Source organism: Calonectris borealis, chromosome Z (genome assembly GCF_964195595.1).
Source record: "Calonectris borealis chromosome Z, bCalBor7.hap1.2, whole genome shotgun sequence".
Lineage (NCBI taxonomy): Eukaryota > Metazoa > Chordata > Aves > Procellariiformes > Procellariidae > Calonectris > Calonectris borealis.
The window spans coordinates 81,995,095-82,016,451 of NC_134352.1; the positions used below are offsets into that span (position 1 = coordinate 81,995,095).

The window sequence follows — 21,357 nt, forward strand, 5'->3', positions numbered from 1 at the left end:
TAATGTCATCTACAAATGTCATCAGGAGTAGTTTTATATTTACTTCCAGATCACTGATGAATAGCATAAGGGAAAATTCTAGTAACACTCCTCTTCGACAATAATTCTGCATTGACAATTACTTTCAGAGATCTGTCAGTTAGGCAGTTCTTAACTCATTTCATGTCTGCTCTTGTCCTGAACCCAATTACTTTTGCATGCCTAAAACATATCTTCTAGGAAGTCATCCAGTCTCCAACCTGAAAATGTCATGAGATGGTGATTTTTACCAATCACCTTATTAAGTTTCTGCAATGATTAATCACTATGAACCACGTACATCTTCATTGCAATGTGATCTTTTCTCTGAATTCAACTTCTAGTTATCAATTCCTTTTATGCCTTTCCCAGCTAGATTAAACAATTCTTTATACCTGGAATTCCCAAGCAGATCCAGTATTTCCATTCACTCCCTATCTTAAATTATGTAGCTTTAAATTACCTCCTGCCAGTCCTGTGCTTCATTGAGTGATGTTATATTTCTGTTAATGTGTTGTGCTTCTTGTTCATGTTACTGCTTCTATATTCGTTTATAAAGCCTTAAATATATATATATGGTCATATATTCAAGGCTATATATACATATATATGCAAAACTGTAATCAGTATTAAAACTGTGATTGAAATCCACATCATCATAGATCAACAATGCACATGAGAATCCAGGATAGGTTTTGATGCTTATTAGTAATTAGTTTCTTTGAAGTTATTTATGAGGGAAAGAATTTTGTGCACTTACGAGATCAGAGTTACTTGTTTGCTCAGGAAAGACTGCGAAATATAACCACAACTGTAAGAACAGTAACAAACTGATGGATGTTGAAAGAGCTACAGGAGGCAAAAATCCAAAGGTTTTCAAAAGAACTCGCATGTCTGAGCAGCCTGAGCAAAGGGCAGGTCCTGGTCTTCTGCTGGTGTGTCACCAAGCGCTGCATCATTGAGCCCTCCAACTTTTGTAGGCTGCCTGATTACAGAGCAACGTTTAGTCACTGGCTCCGAAGGGGGAAGAAGGCTGCAGAAAGATCTGGTAGATAAGAAAGTCTGGACTTGAACATGAGCTGCCCATGCGGTCATCTCCCACACTGTAATACAATGTTGCTAAGCTACCAAGGTTTTCTTCTAATTGTCCTGGTTGAGAAATTGGAGACAAAATCTTTTTCTTTTGTTTCTGGACAGTAGTGAGCGTGGCACAGTCTTTGTCAACATCAAGAAGATGCCGAGATAGGGGTAACAGTACTTAGTTATCAAAATAATGTACAAGAGAAATGGTTTGGGGATGCTGGGAGTATAAATATCCTAAACCCATGGAGAATCAACCAAAAGAGGGGGTTTATGTCTTCTAAAATTAGTTTTGCATTTGGTTTCAAATCCCTTGGCCCTGAATTTTGATTCATGCCTGCCATTGTTCACACAACAATGTTGAAACTTGATACCGCATGTCTGAGGGATTTACAAAATAAAAGGGCAGCTTTAAAAATCACTGTTATTTCTAGTTTGGGGCCAATTGTTCAAACAGTTGGATTTCCAATTCTTGAGCAAAAAATGGGAGGATTGAAATACATTCCATTTCCCCCTTGTTTTCAACTCCTGGAATATAATCGTTCATCGCTTACGTTGTACTGGGATACAATGAATTGCTAACTATTGCGTGTCTAAGAGTTTATTTGTGTGTATATAGATAAATAGATGATAGATAAATACACAGATAGATAGATGGATAGATAGATATCTTCTATGTAAAGCTCAGAAGTATGCTAGACAGCTGAGAAGATAATATACGTAAGGAAACTGGTCTGATTAAAACAATTAAAACAATTGTAAATGATTATTTTTAATGATTTGTTTGTATTTTTAAATCATATTAAGTGTTACCAGTGTTTTACTGGGGGCCTTGCAAGATACATTTTTTCTTTCACATTAGCTTACAAATCACCCAATAATTCTGTATAACATTAATTCATACCTTGAACCTAGAAAGACTTATATACATATTTAACTCGATATGCTATTTATATAAAAATAACAGGCTCATGGCCTTCATTATAAAACATCTGCCTGTCTCATGCAGTCAAGGTTATGTACAGATTGTTAGACACAAATAGGAAACTCATCTCAGGTCCGCTGCAGGAACCAAACCAACTTTATGAATGCCATAGTATTTTTTAAATGAAAAGAACAAAGAGAAGGAAATTTCCTTTTTCAGAATATCCACTTATTGTGCGAACTCCCTGACACACAGCAGAGTCAGAGGGAGGAGATTTTTTAAAAAAAGAAAAATGTTCTAGGTCTAGAAGACAAAACCATAGGTAAGAAAACCTTTGATGTCAACCCTGATCCACAATGATTTATGCACACACGTCCCACAAGGTGACCACTTAAAGGAACGAGCCTTTTTCTGCTTATGAAATGTATCCTGATGGGTCTTTTCAGAGTTTGAGATCTACAGGTAACCAGGTGTGATTTTTTTTTTTTTTTTTCAATTATACATAAGACAGACCTAAAAATAACTTTGGGTCAATCTAAAGCTTCCTTTTGTAGTTTTGAGGCTTTTTTATTATTATTTTTTTAGACTCCCCCGTTTTCAAAGTAAGCAAGCATTAAATAAGTCATTATCTTGATTGCTTCTCAAATTAAACTTCTCAGTTTCAAATTATTTAAGTGGGGCTGCTTAAATACATTTGTATATGTATATGTATACTCTCCAGAAGAAAAGAAATACAAGATAAAAAGAGCAAAGGCTTACAAAACACTTTTTATCCCAAACTTATTAAATATAAACAAACCACTATTTTTTAACAAAGGAAAATCAGAAGTGATTTTTTCTTTTTTTTTGGAGTATTTTGGTCCATAATTTGGTTTTCTGTGTTAATCAAATCAAACCAAATATTTCATAACCGTATGTCAGTTTATTCCAAGGAGGAAGATGATGGTCAATGGAGTTCTTCAATGCACAGAGTTTACCTGCCAAAAGTTTTCAAAACTAAAATTCTTCACAGGAAAATGTCACAGGAAAATTTCAACTGCCAAGAAATGTTGAAACTATTTTTTTTTTTTCATTCGGATACAAAATGACAAAATGTAGCTCCAGGTGGGTGATTTAATTTAAACAAACAAGCCTCTCTTCCATGTCAAAGTGTTGATTCGAAATGACAATTCTTGTTTGGTTTCAATCAGAAATGTCAACATTTTCAGCGTGACATTTCCGATTCAAAAGTTTTTGAGTTGCGTATTTGTTTGGGATGGAGGTGGGGTTGATCTGTTGGTCATCAGGGGTTTTTGTGTATTTTATTGATTTATTTGTTTTGGTGGAGAGAAACGGGAGGAAAGGACCATGAGAGAAGAAGGATGGTTGCCTCTACCCAAGCTCATCATTTTTGAGATTCGTAGGTATCACAGCAGAGGTCAGTCATGTGGAGACTTCCAAAGGGAAATAATGGCTTGGTGTGGTTTTTGTCTAGGAGCTTTTCCCAGAAAGCATGAGGAAACACGGTGAGGCTGAGGGCACATATTCACCCATGTAGTTGAGTCTGCTGAGGGTTGGTGAGAGCTATGCTGTCATCTCGTGGGCCACACAAAGCTCTCCTACCCAGCTGGTGTTAGATTGGGACTTATTCATCCCGGCAGATGAATAAGCCTTCCATGGTTGGTGGCGGTCAACTCAGGTAGTCCTTGCATCAGTTGAACCCTGAATTCAGATCACTTGGATGATGGCCTGCAGTTACCGTTTGTCCCAGAGCAAAAGGGAGAAACTCGGTGTGCTTCGAGCCTCCTGCAACAGTCTGGAACAGGGATCCCTGTGGCACCATCTCTGCAAGGGATCAAACATGCAGAGATACCCAGGGGGGTACTCCCTACTCCCCCCCAATATTACCTTCACCTGTAAATACACTTCCACAGCTCCATCCCACAAACCTTCCCTTTTCTGGGGGTTCCTCTTCATCACCTGTGTGATTACTCAGGCAAGCCAACAATTTACTCCTGTGAGTAAAGGTTTGCCAAACTGGCAACCCAAATGGCAGCGTCATCCAGACCGCTGGCAGAGCAACTGTGGGAAAATAAAAGCCCAAGGACTTGGATTTTGCACAGCTCCACTGGCCCGGAGCTGAATTTGTGCTGTATTTTGGGCACTGTTACTGCTTCTTACTGAAAGGTGTGGGGGGGCTTTTATCCTTAAAATAGGTGTTGGGAGTCCTTGCTGGTCTCCCCTAGCCCCAGAGAGGGATTCCTCACCTCAGGTCTGAACAGTAGTCACTGGACCCCCAAAATCTCCTGCACAGGGCACTGCGCTGTGAAAAGGATGGGGGGGGGGGGGGGGGGGAGGGAGAGGGAGAGATTGGAGTGGGATAAATACCACTAACCTGAGTCTCACCTTCTCCGCCTTTTCTCCCCTGCCCCCATCACTGCTGCTGTTGTGTCAGGTAGTGGCACTGTTGAGTACATTAACCCAGGGCTGAGCATTGCAGCCACACCGAGTGTGTGTCTGTGTGTCTGTGTGTGTGTGTGTGTGCCTGATCATTACCATTTATCCCCCCCCCGCCCGCCCCAGTGCTGCAGGACTCGGGGAGCGAGCGAGCGAAACAGGGGAAAGAGAAAGACGGAGCCATCAGCTCCCAGATCTGCTTAAACAAATCGCCGCCCCTTGCAGGGAGGGAGAGGGAGAGAGGGGGGAACCAGACCAAAAGACAAAATAAAAGACAGAGAAAGGAAAATCCAGCGGGGAGCAAAAAGCAGCCCCCAGCCGCCCCCTTTCCGAGACTGTACTCTCAGCGCGGAGGGCGGGGGGGGTGTGTGTCTGTGTGTCTGTGAGCATCGCTCCCGTGCCCGTTAGGAAAAGGGGGTGTTTTTTCCCCCTCCGCCTCCCCTTTGCCCTCCCCCGGCGCGGCCCGGCGCGGAGCGGCGTGGGGCGGCGTGGGGCGGCGCGGGGCGGCGCGGCGGGGGGAGCGGGCGGCCGCAGCCCCGCAGCCCGCCGGAGCTCCGGCACCAGCACCGGCCCGCTCCGGAGACGAGAGCCGGAATAAAGGGAACAGCTTCCTCGCCGCCAAAGCAGCCCTTTTCTCGTCGCGGGGTTTTGCTCTTTCTTTCTTTTCGTGGTTTGTTTTTTTTTTTTTTCTTTTTTTAAACTCCTCGCCGGGAAAAGCAAAACCGAAAACGCTTCCCCCCTCGCCCCCCTTCAAAAGGCCCCCAAACAACTAACAACAACAAACAGAAAGCAAAAAAAGCCCCCCTTCCAAAAAAAAAAAGAAGGAAAAGAAAAGGAAAAGCGAGAGAGCCAGAGAGACAGAGACAAGCTCCATCGATTTCAAATCCAGGATTTTATCCAGTGCATTGATTTTTTTTTTCTTCTTTTTTTTTTTCTCTCCCCTTTTTTTTTCCTCCTTCCCCCCCTCCTCCTTTCTTTCACCCCCCCTCCTCCTTCTCCTCCTTCCCACCCCCCTTTTCCTTTTCATTTTATTTTGGATCCTGCTAAAATTAGCCGGGACTGCTCTGGGTGTTGCGTGTTAATTTGATTTACTCCGGGATTCCGGCTTCCAAGACGCCATTTTCCCCCCTTCTCGCTCTATCTCGCTCTATTTATCTATCTATCATTTATCTATCGAGCTATCTATCCGTCTGTCTGTCCGTCCATCTCCCTCTCCCCGGGTGCCTTCCCTCCTCCCCCCCCGCCCTCCTCCCTCTCCGCTCTGCGTGTGCTGCGCGGCCGTGCGCTCCCCTAATCTGACAGATGAACACCGCCATGGGTTTGCCGCAACACAAGCAAAAGCACCTTTGGGGGCTGTGGCGAGGGATTGAAACCGGGATCTAAAAGAGAAGAGACAAGAAGGGGGGAATCCGAGGGAGGAGGAGGAGGAGGAGGAGGAGGAGGAGGAGGAAGAAAGAAGAAGAAGAGGAAGCTGCTAAGAAGCCCCCGCTTGCCGTTTTGGGGATATGGGTTAGTAAAAAAAAAAAAAAAAAAAAAAAGCAACAAAAAACCTGAGCCATCGAGGAAAGGTCTGTCTTGATGATCCGGATTGCGGGAGGGTCTTACCCCCCTCTCTTTTCCCTTCCCCCCCCTCCCTTTTTCCCCTCTGCATGCAAAAGTTAATGTCGTCTCCTTTTTTTCGTGTTGTGACTTTGCAATGGCGCGGAAAGGGCTTTATTTATTTGGGGGGGGGGGAATATTTCTCCGCTGTGCAATGCATGCGAGTCCTCCTCTCCCCCTCCGACCCCTTCCCTCCCCACGCTTTGTGGCTGGTGGGGGGGTGTGTATGTGTGCGGTTGGGGGGGGGGGGAAGACCGTGCTGCTGGGAAGGGGTTGCAATTTTTTTAGGAGTTTGCATAATGTATTTACCCCCCCTTATTTCCCTCCCCCCCCAACCCCTTTGGTAGCCTGTATGTGTTTTCCCGACGGTGCCGGGGGTAGGTGGCAGCTCTGTGTGTGCGTGTGGAAAGGAGAAGGGGGGGAGACCCCCCCCGCTTCGTAAATTGCAGGTTAAGTGGAGCTAGAGAGCAACATTGTAACCTTATGGGGATTTGTGTGAGAGTGTGTGTGCGTGTGTCTCTGTGTGTGTGTGTGTGTGTGTGTGCGAGTGTGTGTGCGTGTGTTGCGTGGGCGCGGGGGTCCGCGGCGGTGCGGGGTGCGGGGCGGGGGTGCGGGGGGGGCGGAGAGCCGCTGCCCCGGGGCGGCCGCCACGGCCCCGCGCTTGTTGTGACATTGAAAAGGACACGCAGCCCCGAAAAGCGGCGATTTGCAGGAGCATATTGGGGGGGGGGTGGGTGGAGAAGGGGAGGGGGTAATTAGTAATGCGGGACCCCCCCGCTCCCCCCGGCTGGGTGGCGAAGTGAGGCGCGTTAATAATGGTTATTAATAAGCCGGTGATTGCCGCCCCCAGGACCCCGGTGGCCCCTCTCTCCCCTTCCCCGGGTGGAATTGGAGTTCAGCTTTGGGCGGTTTGAATATCGCCGATATTATCGAGGGAGGGGGTGTGTGTTTGTATTGGAGGGGGGGGCCGCAAAACGCAGCCTGCAGCTGCGGGCGGCTATTGTCAACTCCAGCCCTGGCGCAAGGCTCCCTGCCCACCTCCGTGCACACACACTCACACTCACACACACTCACACTCACACTCACACACTCACACACACCCCTTCCTCGCCGGGTCTCCCGGGAAATCAGGTCCCTCCGGCGAGGCGGGGACCCCCTCCCCTTGTTTCCCGGTGTGAGTATGTGAGTGTGAGTGTGCGTGCGTGTGCGTGTGTGTGCGTGTGTGTGTGCATCACACCGGGCACTGCCGGTCCCCTGCGCTGCCTGTGTATATTTATGTGTCTAAAACGGCAGTTGAGAGAAGGATTTCCGATTCGTTTCCGCTTCAAATAAACGGCACTGATAATCTCGGGCCTGACGCCTGATGCTAAAAGGGCATTTCGCTGCCGGGAGCCGGACCCGGGGAGCGGCCGCCTGCGGTGGTCGGGGCGGGGGGGGGGACACCCCCTGCCCGGCCACCCCCCGTCGGACAGGTCCCCGGTCCCCGGGCGGGTTTGCAAGGGAAGATGCAGGGGGGCTTCCCCGCGGGGGAGGAGGGATGTGCATGGTGGGGGGGTGCATGGGGAGGTGGCTGGAGGAGGCGGGGGGGGGCACTGCCCACCCACCCCGGTGCCGTGGGGTGGCGATGCCCCCTCCCCGGGCTGGGGGTGTGGACCGGCGGCTGCCGTGAGCTCGGCGAGCCGAGCCGGGCACTGGGAGGAGTCCGCCACAAGCAAATGCGGCCGGCGGGGAGGGATGGAGGGGGGGATAAAGGGGGAAGCCGGGCAGGGCTTCTCCCCCCGCAAACAGAGGTGTTTCATTAGCTGCGGGGCCGGGCCGGGCCGGGCCGGGCCGGGGGGGACCCGCCGTGCTGCCTTCTATGTCCGCCTGTCAAACCGCAAAGGATGTGCGGGGCGAGCAAAGCGCTGAGCCTGCTAGTCCTCTGCTGTCAGAGGAAAGTAATCCGATCCTTTTCGTATTGACAGGAGGATTTCAGGGGTAAAGGACTGCTGGCAAATCCAATCCCGTGTTGAATATTATGGACCCAAATGGGAACAATTATTGATCCGACAGCCCCTGCAGCCAGGACTAACTTGGTGCAGGCTACAGTAATGATATAATCGGCAGTCTAACGTTAGGCAGCGATAGCACGAACCTGAGGAAACAAGTGTCTAGGACCTTTTATCGTAAACGGGAGAAAAAAATGCCTATCGGAGAAAATGCGCAAGTGGCTGCTTCACGCACACCTTCCTGCGCTTCCTTGGCCTTCACTGAGATTACTCCCCTCAGTCTGAACCTACTTTCCACTCAAAGCAGAAACTTTTTTCATCTCCATTTGGTTTTTAGCTGAAAGGAGAAAAAACCCTCCAAACAATGTAGTTGTACTTTAATCTCTGCTTTTAGCTCAGAAGGGTTATGTAAAAGCGGGGGGCGGGGGGGGAAGCAGCAACACTCAGTGAATGGAGACTTCTCTTCCATCTCTTATTGGCTTTGGCTTTTTTTTTTTTAACTTCTCAGACTCAAAGTTTTAATTGAAACCAGAAATCTATTGAGAAGTAACCGAGCCAAGAAAACCTCTGTTTTCTCTGCAACTAGGGATGGGGAATAAATAATTTTTTGCTGATGTTATTTCAAGTTGTTTGAGCTCTTTGGTTCCTGCCAAAAAGCCCAGCACAGATTATTAACACATTATCATTTTAAGAGGATGCACTCTCTGAAATATAATAAAATGGTGTGTTAGGTTTGTGCAGAGTCATAAACTATGCTATTTGTTGGCAAACAAAAGAAACAGTGGCCATGATTTATTATTAATAATAATCATAACTGAGCTATTTAGCTTGAGTTGATATTTACTGGGTTTGTCCACCGAGGTTCCTCAATATCATTTCCAATAATGTAGTTTGATTAAGTTGGGAACTGTTCTTTTTTAATAACTGCTATCACCATGTGCTTCATGAACCCAAGGAGTTAAAAGCTTGAAAAGGTCCAACCATTGGTTTTTGGCTTCAGATGCTGCTTAATCTCCTCTTCTGGCCTGTTTCGACCCATCCTTTGAGCTCCTTTTCCCCGGCACACACATCTCTTAGGTGTAAGTGCCAGCTTACCAACAGGACTCTTGTTTTCCGTTACAAGATTTGGCTAATCCCAGTTTCAGTGACTTTTTTTTGCCCTCTCAGTAGGGCTCAATTGCTCACACATAATCTTTCCCTTCTGTTTTCTTTCCCCTTTGGACAACACCCTCCAGGACTGAAAAACTCTTGCCTTGTGCTCGGAGGCTTGCAATTACACAGCAATTTTGACTCTTGACCCAACTAGTAGCAAGAAAGGCTATTGTCTAATGAACCACGTAAAAACAGTTCGGGGATCCAACAGATTGCTGTGATGGAAATGAAAGCTCTCCCAGTGAATTGATGACTGATTTGTTTAACCGTATGCCTAGGCGGTCTTTCTTACTCCCCGTTAACTACCCATCTCTGGAGTATCTATGATCTGTGGGTCTGCGATGATGTTGAAAGGCAGCATTAATAACTGCCAAAATGTGCTCCATGATGCATGGCCCACAGTAGGGCCAATTGAATAGGATTTAAGCCATGTTCAGAGAATTCAGCGTGTCATTTCTGCCTACCATAACATGCAGGCACGCAGGGTTTTGAGAGTGTTAAGTGCCACGATTAAGGATGCATTTGATGATGAGAGAAGGGCATCAAATCTGTGCACAAAAGAAATAGGTGGTCAGATGAAACCCATGGCAAATCTAGCCTCGTTGCTGGGAAGCCCAGGCACTTTTAGGGCAGCAGCGATCCAAGGTTTAGAGCTAGTCCAAAGCCTAGCAAGAAAGGCGAGAGTCTGTGGGAGAACTTTAGCGGAGAAAGTTCCCAGTGTTTTGCTGCAGGGCTTGTGGTTTCTACTGGGACTGGTTTTGCTGCTGTTATAGGTTCTATTCTCATTACTTTCTTTCCAACTTGATAAAAAAAGAGTTTTCTTTCCCGTTATTATTGTTGAGGAAATAAAATGACTCATCCTTTTAGGAAATTGTCATCCTGATTAAAGATGGGCTTTAAAACCCCTCAACTCCAGGTTTTAGCCTGGGGGGACTGTCAGATCTGAAAATGCTTTCCAAACTTTTGAGGTTGGGACTGCTTTGCCTTCTGATACGGGCACAAAATCAGGTTGCAAGCGCTTGTTGTTAGCACAATTGCTTCTGAGATGCACTCAAACCCTTAGAGATGGTTTCTTTCTCCTTCTCCTAACGTGAAGGCTTCGTTTGATGTGGCTTCAGAAATACATTGTGGCTCCGGACCTGCTTACAGATCTGCCGGATGCTGGGAACAAGTGCAGCTCCCCAACAGGGACGCGGATTCTGCATTCACGTTTAACTGGTTGCAGAGAGAGCAAAGCGAGGGGGATAAATAGGTGAGGGCAAAAAAAAAGGAAGGCAAAACCATTTCTTAAATTGAATAAAAGCAGTCAGAGAATAATGCAACTTGTCTTTCAGAGCTGAGGAAATGTGTGAAGGAAGTAGGGGGTGGTAATTTCTGTTTATCAGCTCTTGAAAGGGAGCAGAGTTAGGGGCTATTTTGCCCTCTTGGAGTTAGATTACTTACAGCACAGATTGTCCAAACGCAATGATGAGCTTTTACTGTAAGCTGTGGGGCAGCTGGATATGAAAAGCAATCTTCTGACATTATTTCATTTAGGCTTTTGTTGTCTTTTATGAAATTGAAAGTTTCGAAGAGTTTTCAGGTTAGTCACCTCTCTCTCTAAAAGGTCCTCAAACACCCTGAGGATTGGGAGGATTTAATCCAGGCTTGATTATGGTCTTTACAGCTCTAGTTTACTTCCCAAACTAGCTGGGGATCTTTGCAAGATCTCAGCCTCTGTATCTCTATGATCTTTGCCCAGCTGCCTCTCCACCGAACCCATACGCCACTGCCAGTGTGTGACGATGACTCTGTTGACTTCAGATGTGAAGGGGAAAGTGATGGGGCTGAAACACAGAGGACAAAACAGGAAGGTGGCCAGAGAACTGCTCTGGAAATACAGACACTGGTGTTGCTCACAGATCCCAGGGTCAGGTTTACTCTTGCTTATGAGTGGGGACAGTGGTGGGACTCCTATATGTGTCCAACCAGCACAGGGGTCTTGCAGGGAAAAAAGGAGTTGTGCAGATGGTAAGGATGAGCCTGACTTGTCCTCCCTATGTAGGGCTGGTGAGTCTGATGCATTTTTTTTGAAAGTAAGCTCAATATGTGGAAAAGCCATGCAGGAGGAGACCAATTTCCATGCAAACACGAGGTCAGAAGGTGGTGGCAAGGCTCTGACCTGCTCCAGTGAATACCAAAGAACAACATGGCCCAAGGCTGGGCTGTGCAGTACGTGATATATTGGGATGCAAATGCCTGGCAGAGTGGGGTGCTGGGGTTGTGGCTAAATGCCATTGTGGGGTGACTTACTTAGCTTCTCACTGCCTCTGAAGGAGTTATAAGGGTTGCTGTGCAGTTCTGGGCAGTTAAGGGCTCTATGAATATGGCAGCGATGAGAGCAAAGTTTCCTCTACTGTAGTACGGTATCTCCTGTAACAGTGTTTGGGAAAGCTGTTCAGAAGAATATGTGGTAGGTAAGCATGGGGTAACCCAGGACTCACTTAAATACCTCAAAATTAGAGATGGGTTAAAGATTGGAAGCCTGAGGTTTTATGTTACTTTGAAATTTTTGTTAGCCTTAACCTTTAAAACTGAAAGATATATATGTATACAATGAATCACCCTGTTTCTGACCCGGTATTTTAGCAGATGGGGAAGTTGGTTTTAAGATGGAAGGGAGAAAATGATGATACTCAAACCAGAGGTCAAGCTGCAAGTCGTTACAGGCATGTCTTTCCTCCATATGAATCCACATATCCTGAATATCCTACTGATGTGATTTCTGAGACTTGGACACTGGCCTAACTTCCCTGTGCGTTTCCAGACCCAGCGTATTCTGGAGCGATGCTGTGATCCATGCCTACCTCTCTCCTTGAGGCTTGCTAAATTTTTGGCTTTGGAGAATACGATGGGGTTTCCACCGAAACTCCTCTGAAATCCTATTAGTTTGCTAGACAAGGAAATCCTTCCTGTAGTTTTTTCTTTTTCTTTCCTTTTTTTTTCTTCTTTTTTTTTTTTTTTTCTTTTTCTCTCTAAAGCCTTCCTATGGAGCTCTGTGGTGGGGATTCAATAGAATTCTGTACAGGGGAATAAATCTCTACTGAATTCTTCAGTTCTTTTTCAGAAGGGATCAGAGACGTGAAGCTTAACTGGGGGAGTTTAGTAAGTGTTTGAACAGGATTGTATACATGCAAAGTATTATAGCAGGCATCTGGGCAAAGTGTTATTATACATGCCCACTATTCCTAAGGTTGCAAAACAGTTTAAAATATTAACCCATATATTCACATCCTTGTAACTTCCATAAACCTTCACCTAATGGGCTGAAAAATGTCATGTTTCTCTTTGTTTGATGGCAATTTTCTTCCTGAAAGGTTGAGTAAATTCTCTCCAGCTGTCAGTTGTTCCTTTTTGTTTTTTCCCAATTTATTCAGAAAAAGTGAGAGTGGGGGAAGAAGCGGAAACACTTTTCCTTTTTAAATTATTCTAACCATAGGCTTTTAAACAGGGCAGCGGTTTAACCTGCCAGACTTTGAGCTGATAAATGGATATAAACATTGGGCTTGTTGAAGGCCTCTGACTTCTTTTGGTGTGTGAGGGGGACCAAAAAATGGAGGTCATGGTTTCTGAAGCCATGACAAATTAAAAGTGTCATTGTAGGCATCCTAACGTTGATCAAAATCTTTTAGTCTGTTGGCTTAAAGAGAGTGGCACTGTCCCTACAAATCCTGCTGGATAAGTGTCATAAATGGCATTTGCTATAGGTGTTGGTTTACGTTAGATCCCAGTTCTGTGTCATGGGAGGTAGTCACAGAAAGATTGGTCCTACTCCTCCATCTTTTTATCAGAGATGAAGACACATCTCCTCCTAAAACATGCTGCCTTTTAAGTGTGGCTTTCAGGCCAGAACATTTTCTTCAGGCTTAGCTCAGTGAACAGACCTCCCAGGGCCCTTGAGGAGAACCTCTGAAAAAAATAGCGTGAACCACAATTGAAATAACAATAAGCTGCAGCGTGGCCCTAGGTAGGGACTGGAGCCCTCTTCAAACCTGCATCCACCTCCAGCTGGGGAGCAGTGGTATGGATGCCTTCATTCAGGGGTCTCTTGCCCCATCAGAGCCCACAGACCAAACTTTGCTTGGTTGGGACCTAAGTGAAGGACTCAGATTAGGAGAGAGAGAGACCTGTATGTCATCAATGGAGAGACGGGGCACTCATGATTGCCTTGACCTTGGATTTCCCCCAGATTCTGACCCCATCCTCCTGAAGTCAGTGGCATTATAAGGCAATAACAATCCAAAGTCCTGGTCCTGCTTGAATAGAGATTTGAATCGTGAATCTGGTGCTCCCCATTCTATTTGCCACCTTGGAGAAAGTCTAATGTGTGCAATGCCGCACAAAGAGCACAATGAAGTGGTTCAGCTGGAAAGGCCTTTCGGGTGTGCAGGTACTCAGCAGGCTCTTATCTCCTGTCTGACTCAACTTCTCCCAGCACTTCTGTAACCGCTTCCTCTTCAGCCTCATTAGAGGCGAAGCTACTCCTTTCCTCTGCCCATAGCAGCTGTCGGTTATCTTGCCTTTATTCCTGGCCTTGGGTCTTCCCACCGGCACGCTCCCGACTAACGTTTATGCCTCTTGACGTCGCTGTCCCGGCACCGTGAGCTGTTCTTTGCCCTGTGCGCACCCAGCCGCATCCACTTGTGTCCTGCGCTGCTTTTGCCTCCTGCTTTTTCTTCTGCAATCTATGAGGCTTTAAGGGTATTTCTTGTTTTGTTTGTCTGTCCTCCCTCAAAGCCGAAAGACTGATACATTCTGCAAGGCAAAGCAGTCTCAATGCCTTCCCCTAAATACCCCAAATTATTGCTCTTCTTCTTGCATGCCCTTTGAATGCCCTATTTTCCCACAATCCCTCGCCTTGATGCTGGGGATGCTTGGTCCATTATATAGCACCAAGCAAGACACCACTGCTTACTCAGCATGGAAACACACAGTGCAAGCCTGCATGGACAAAATCCAACCTTTCTTATTCCCAGTCTCATTTGAAGCATGCAGAATTGAGTAATATGGGATGTGTTGTTTGTACAAGCTCTAGACTGGGCACAGGATAGATCCTGGACCGAAGCCTTTTTGGTCCTCCTTGTGCCATCACTTACGGCTTTGAGGAATGGATGCTGAGCCAAGACCTAGTGCATTCCCTATCAGATGTGTTGTTTTATTTTATTTATTTCTTTGTTTTTCCTGAAGGGAGGGAAAGATGGTGTATTTGGCACTTGTGCAAGCGAAAATGAAATAATGGAGGGGGGTGGGGGGGAAGGAGGAAGAAGGAGTCCCGTGGCAGCAGCAGTAAATAAAAACAAACCTCTCGTTAATGATTTATAGAGAGAAATCATTTTCCACACGTTTCAGGGTGCAGAGGGAAATATTTGATCAGAGGGAGAAGAGATTATTGCCCTACCACAACGGTGTTAGAAGGAGGCTACTGTGTCTGATGGCAGCTCTCCAAGAGCAGAGTCGATCTAGGAAAGTTTGGTAACACAGATGATGGAATTGTGCAGGGTTTTGCTTTCTGTGGCTGGTCTCTGTGCCAATAACCTTTCCCTAAATACTCATAAAAATTTCCATTTGTAGCCTGGAGTGGCTGCCACTACCTCCAGGATGGCGCGCTTGGCAAAAGCTGGCTAGAACGGAGTAAGCATTTGACGTCCCCTTCTCGTGCACGTTGACGCTTTTCCCCAAATAGTTTTATGGCTGTTGTTAATGGAATAAGTTTTATCTTTGTAGTGGCACACACTGCTGCACCCAGCAGAGTGCTCGGGGTATTTTCTTGGATCATCTCAGGAGTTACCTTTGATTATACATCACATCGAGAGTGATGATGCTTGGTCTGGGAGCTCAGCAACCTGGTGTTGGCCTGACGTAAGCAAATCTCCTGGCTTGGCTCTTTGTGTTGTAATGAACTGGAGCACAGTTGGCATCTCATTCTGTTTTCTAGTGTCCTGGAGGCCTAATCTTCACAAGGGTGATGGGTGAAAATGACACCCCAACTCTTGATTCTATTGGGATCAAACACTATTCCTTGATTCAGAGATGTAAATCCAGCGAACCGAGCCCAGCTTTATAGCAGTCCTGCAGCAGCGTTTGTCTTGGAGGGCACAAATGGGATGAGGTTGGTCCTTTAGAGACCAGAAGTCAGCCTGAGGAGGTGTTTACAGGTCTGATGACCGTACCCCCTTCCCCAGCACCCAGCTTTAGGTTGTGAGTGAGTAGATTTATAAAACCTTGGCACAGTTCTTAAGCAGGAGCTTGTAAAAGTCCTTGGGCAACATGATGGGCATCTCTCCTCCTACTGCAGATGGGTGCTTTGCTACGCTGGCTGTTGCCACAGCTGTACCTTGGGCAGTATTGCTTTTATGGGTCTTGTGATTTATGGCCGTGTCAGTTGTTTAATCATTCAGTTGGCCCTCCCTTCAGCGCTGTACGATAGTTAGTTACTTACATAGAAAGGTGACTATCTGATCTAATTATGGAGTCTCAAACCTAATTATGGAGTCAAATATGATTCCATAATCTACTCTTAATGTCTCTATGTTGAGAAGACAGATACACACATGTGTAATGTGCACACTTACATGCCTCCGTAATTAAGGATATGCTTAGGCTCTCATTTATTTCTGTCTCTTTATCTTGGGAGGGATGCTTGCAGCCTCATCTGGCTGTGGGAGATCTTTGGGTTATCTTGTCTTTTCCCCTCCAGTGTGGCTTTTCCTGGCTCCCTTTGCCAAGCTTGGGCACGCCGAGGCAAAGCCATCAGTCAGCGTTACTCAGTCACGCTGGTGGAGGTGCAGAGGTCTGGTAGCGCTTAGATTCAGGGCAATCTGATGGAAACGAGTGAAGATTACACTCTGCTGTTGTTCTGGTCACTGCCATTAATCCTTGCTCCTTGTTTTCATGTGGATAGACCACACCTGGGAGAGCTTGCATCCCTTCCCTTCAGAGAAAGCCTTCACATAACCCATGCAAAATCAGACGCAGAGGTGGAAGGACTGGAACAAAAGCAGTGTTGGAGGCAGGGGGACCACACGGAGAGGAACCACCCTTCTTCTGTGTAACCCCCTGTGCATCTAACTCACCCTATTAATGAATCACATGCCTTAGTTAGTTAGTTAGTTTGATAAATAATCTGTGGATTACAGGCATTCATATATGGTCATTCCACTCGCAATTATTCATATCAGTTGAGGATCTAGTACTGTATCTATTGTATATTCACGTCTATTTTATACATGCCTATATCCAGGTATATCTTATGGATGGGAATTTTAGCAGTGTGCTTAAAATTGTCATGCAGTAGAGAGACCAATTTGCCCAGCACTGCAGGGAGACCAAAAAATACATCACAGAAGCATAGAATGTCTGGGGTTGGAAGGACCTCTGGAGATCATCCAGTCCACCACGCTACCCAGCATAGGATCATCTAGGTCACCATCCTCACGGCTATGTCCAGCTGGGATTTAGACATCACCACGCCGTCTCCGATTCTTTATTAAGAGATGATGTTCATTTGTTTTGCTTGAAGGGGAAGTCCTTCTGCCTTGTTTCTGTCCTGATTGACGCAAGACAGGGGAAAGGGAGAGAGTGTTTCCTATGGGATCTATAGTGTGGATGGAAAATAGCTGTCACAGTCATTTTTCCAGCTCCCTGCCAAAGCTGGATTGTTCTTTCAGAGTATCATGGCCACAGGAAGTAACTGAGGCTGTGGTCCAAAGATGCGATAAATCTAGCTCCAGGGCTCTGAGTGGCAGATTAAATACGCTACCGGTGCATGATACTGATCCAGTATAAACTCATTCTCCTGGTTCAAATTTGTTCAAAAAAAAAATTGCGGTGGCTTAATTTTATCCCAGCAAACTTCATATTGCATCATACTATGTCACTTGTCTGCATCACGCTGGCTTTATGGGCTCACAAGTTTTACCCATCCTCTAGAAAGACCTTTAAGTTGGCATGAAGAAAGTCCTCACCCCCATCTTATGTATTCTGGTCCCTTCGATAGAAGTGTGATCAGATGCCTCTTCCTGATCTGATTCAAACTTGTGCTGCTGGTGGTCTGGCAGTGCACAGACCGGGACCACAACCACGCTTGAAATTCCTAGGGGTTTTTTTGCAAAGCAATAATGAAGAAATAGGTTGGAACTTTTTTTTTTGGTATTCCTAATGTGGGTTAACTGAGTTCAGTGCAGCTTGCTGCATGCCAGGCTGTTGGTTTTTTATGTCCCGTGATGGATTCTGAAGTTTCACTGACACTTCTCATAAAAGCAGGTTTCTGACCAAAACTTTCCCTCGGGTGTAATGTGGGTTGTCCATTGGCCTCTGCCCCAGAGGCAGCTGCATTTCAGCGGTGGCATATATAATCGAGGAAGCAACCCGGGAGTCTTTGGAGTGAAAGGTGATATCTCATCATTAAATATTGCTGTATAGTCTCCAGTGCTTTGTGGCAAATGGGTTTAAAAAGATGGAGTGTAAAGAGGCTTCCAGGATTTCTGATATTTTGCAGGGATTAGGGATTTAACTATATGTCACATGAGAGAATGTGAGATCCAAAGACAACATTATAGACGTGAGGTTGAGAAGATGTGGGCTCCACTTCACATTCACTATGAAACTCTCAGACTTGTGCCTCAGTTTCCCCTCACTTGAACCTGTTCAACACAAATTTTTTTCTTAAGGCATTTTGGACTCTATGGATAAAACGAAAGCAGTCTCAGTAGCTATGGGCATGGCTGGGATTAGTGTACTATGGGATTTGAGCAGCATCTTTTAAAATTGCTCCGAGCTCTCCGCTGGTGCTCCTGGGGCTTGAGCAAATCAGAGCAGCAGCTCCTGTGCGTAAGGCAAAAGCCATGCCAAGTGTTATGCCCACTTTCACTTCATAGAGAATCCCAAAGAGGTGGATTTCTCCCCCCTGCTGTGGGCTCTCACCTCTGTTTTTGTCCTCAGCAAATTTTCAGTTTAATCACTTTATAGCCCTGGTATCTGAGTACTTGCAAGCATGAGTAGTTGCCTGAGGCAGGAGAAGGGAGCGTATTCAGAACCCTTAATGGGAGGCATCTAGTATCACCCAAAGGGAGGTCTTGTACTTCAGGCCTTTGCCTCCAGAAGCCCGTTTGAGGTGCCCAGAGGAGCTGATAAGAAACATGTGAGCAGCCCTAGCAAAGCTGAGCGCGCAGGCGTTTGATTATTTCTCAGTACTTATCAGAGGAAGCGTGAATCTCTCCCTAATTAAGAGCTAATGCCAACTTCTGTGAAATTTGTTGTCATTCACCTGTGAATTATCCTCCTCAAATTTAACTTGACTGCAGGAAGCCTGCTAGCGGTAACACTTTCCTCCGGGAGCTTAATTCGGATGGTAAAAAGCCTCTGTAGTTGCTTATTGAACGGGACTTGATGCTGGTGAGCCTCGGAGGCCTGGGAGGGCAGTTTGGGTGAGCACTTAAAAGTCTAGACAGCCCCCATCTCTCGGGTGTTTAAAATAGAGCTAGAGGTCTCCTGGAAAATCTGTTTCCTCCCTAGATTTCCAGATCTGCACATTGCCAACTAAGGCAGAAAAGCTGCTGGAGGAAAAGTGTTCATCGCCGACCCTTCAGTGCTTTTGGCTCGCAGGCAGCCTGGAGAGGGGAGATGGGGAGGTTTCCAAAAGAGGTTACACCTTCAGAAGCCTGAAGTGAGGTTTCCTAATTAGTCAAAGTGCAGGTAGCCTGCCCAAACAAGAAAGACGAGTATAATGTCCCTGCACCCAAGTCATTTAACTATTAACCCTGGAGGAGAGTAAGGAGATACCTAAAACAATGACCCAGTTAATTCTGCGTGGCGTTTGAGCGCAGGGTTATTTGTTGCTACCTGCGGGTCTGGTGATATCATCATCTGCAGGCTCTCAGCAGAACAGGAGGCCAATATTTTTAAGTGAGATTTTAAGGTGGATTTGGCATGAACTCGCCTGACACTGGTGTAATGCAATGACTTTACTCATCTGTTGCTTGTTTCTACTGACTTGGAGGCACACGGCCAAGCAGGGATGAGGATTTGGGCATCATGATCCAGAGCTTGGGTCCAAGACCCACAACCAGACTTTGGAGCAGGAGCCTGGTGCTTTATTCACCCTCCATAAAACATTACCCAATTATTCAAATCCTGCAAGACCCTTCCCAGCTTGGAGCTGTGAGTTTGATTTCAGCTCCCATTCGACATAGGGTCGCAAGGGGGTTGGTTCATTACACCGGTGGCTGTGGTCCCTTCCCTGACCCTCGGTGGCTGCGGGCGCATCCTGCTGCCCTGCCTGCTGAGCTAGATGCTGTTCTGCCAGAAGCTTGCTCTTTTTTACCAGCAGCGAGAGAGGTTAAAAGCCTGTGGGTGGAGGCCGACACAGAGTGCCCATTGTACGTGCCTGCATACCAGAGCAGTAACTCCCTGGAATGCTGCACCACCGAGCTTTTACCACCTTGTGTTTGTGTTGCAGCCCAGGAGCATGTGTACATTGCGTCCCTCTCCAAGGAGATTAACAATGTGAAATGGCAGATAAATAGGACGGCCTTTTTTTTTTTTTTTTTTTTTTTTTGATTGGACAGGTTGGAAGAGGAAGGTAACCCTGACTCCCATCATCTCCATAGGCACAAAGCAGAGGCAAGGTGCAAGGTTGGTCAATTAGGTGGAGCAGCTCCTTGCAGCTGGGTGGCTTTAATGTACTAATTGCATTAGTAATTAGTGACTACCACATGGTAAACACTTGGGTTCAAAACTATGTAAGGGCATTAACTAACCCACCCTACAATGGGTTTGAATGAGGTAAGCATCATCCTTGTTTCACAGGTGGTGAAATGGAGAGACTTGCTGACCGCAGGGTGAGTCAAGGCAGGCACGCAGGAGACCTTGGGTCTGTTAGTTCTTCAAGATCACCTTAAATGAGACCAGTGGCAGCAGCTCTGGGAAATGAGTCTCCTCCCTATTGCCAGAAGATGTGCAACTGAAGCATAAGGTGTTTTTTGGTGTACTTCTATCTACTATGAGCTACAGAAGCCACCTCTAAGGCCAGATGGCAGTTCAGGCTCCATGATAGTTCTTCCTTTTTTTTTTTTTTTTTTTTTCTTTTTTTTTTTCTTTTTTCCTGCTTGGGCTGTCAGCTTGTGCTATTTATGGGAGCTTTATTTGAATTTGTGTCTGCTGAGACCTGGGTGGAGGTCACCCAATGATTTCATGGATCTCTATGATGCTTAGGACTTTCTATTAGTAGCCATATGTGTCAGGGTCAGGCAAGTGACCCATGGCCATACTCCAGTGGAAATGTGGATCTATAACTAATAAAAGGTGCTTGTTATTACTTCTTTTTGAATTTTAAGCTTGTGCAAGCTATTTTTAAAAAGCAGAAAGAAGCCAGTGGTACAAGGACATGTGATTTTTCTTGGTGAGCTGTGCTTTAAAGTAGAGTTGTTTACACTGATAATGCTCTTATGATTTGGTGATAGGTAGCGAGATGATTTTTGTTTCTCCTTTACGGTTTATTGCTACTAAGAATGACCTGGGAAATCCCTGGCTGTGCTCAGATCTTGCTTGCAGTTGGTCAAGGGGTGGGGTTTGGCAGTGTAGCAAAGCTAATCTAGCAGGGAGCTACTGCTGAAAGAGTAGGTCTGCACCCCCAGCACCTACTCCTGGCAGTGCCTTCTTGTTTCCTTCTCCGTATGCCAGAAGTGATACTCCTCTGACCCACCAGGGAGCTCTTTCTGATAAATTACCAGAAAATACCTTTGTTTCTCTCTGTGATGCTCTTCTGTTAATTTTGTAGCCTAAACTGCTTTGCCATGGTGGGGGGTGGCTATAAGGGGGGTTTTAGGGAGGGTGTGTGAAAGCACCTCAACACCTTTAAAAACACCCTTTGTGTATTTTTTTTTTAACCAAATGTTTGGTATTTGGCTTAGCCTTTCTATGTCATTAGGCGATACGTCTTTTGCCTCAGTTGAGCATTCACAGCTTCTCCCATTAACTTTGGCCGAGACTTTGTAAGGTACTGAATACGCGTGCTTCCATCTCAAAGGGTTCAATCTGCAATGTTTTAAAGAAAGCCCACATTTGAAAGGATGAGAGCAAAAGTCTTTGCTGCAGTCAGCCCAAGCCTTTGCCACAGAGCAG

At 46.1% G+C, this 21,357-nt stretch overlaps 1 protein-coding gene across 2 annotated transcripts in view; it reads left to right on the plus strand.

Annotated features, from left to right (window-relative positions):
* The first annotated feature begins 4,910 nt into the window (after positions 1-4,910).
* LOC142075887 (SET-binding protein-like) overlaps positions 4,911-21,357 on the plus strand; it is a 264,766-nt gene continuing 248,319 nt past the window's right edge. The window contains exon 1 of one of the 2 annotated variants that reach the window (XM_075137941.1): positions 4,911-6,027. The gene's annotated coding sequence lies outside the window, so the exon portion shown is untranslated. The remainder of the gene's footprint in view (positions 6,028-21,357) is intronic. The other variant, XM_075137940.1, reaches the window with a different exon arrangement.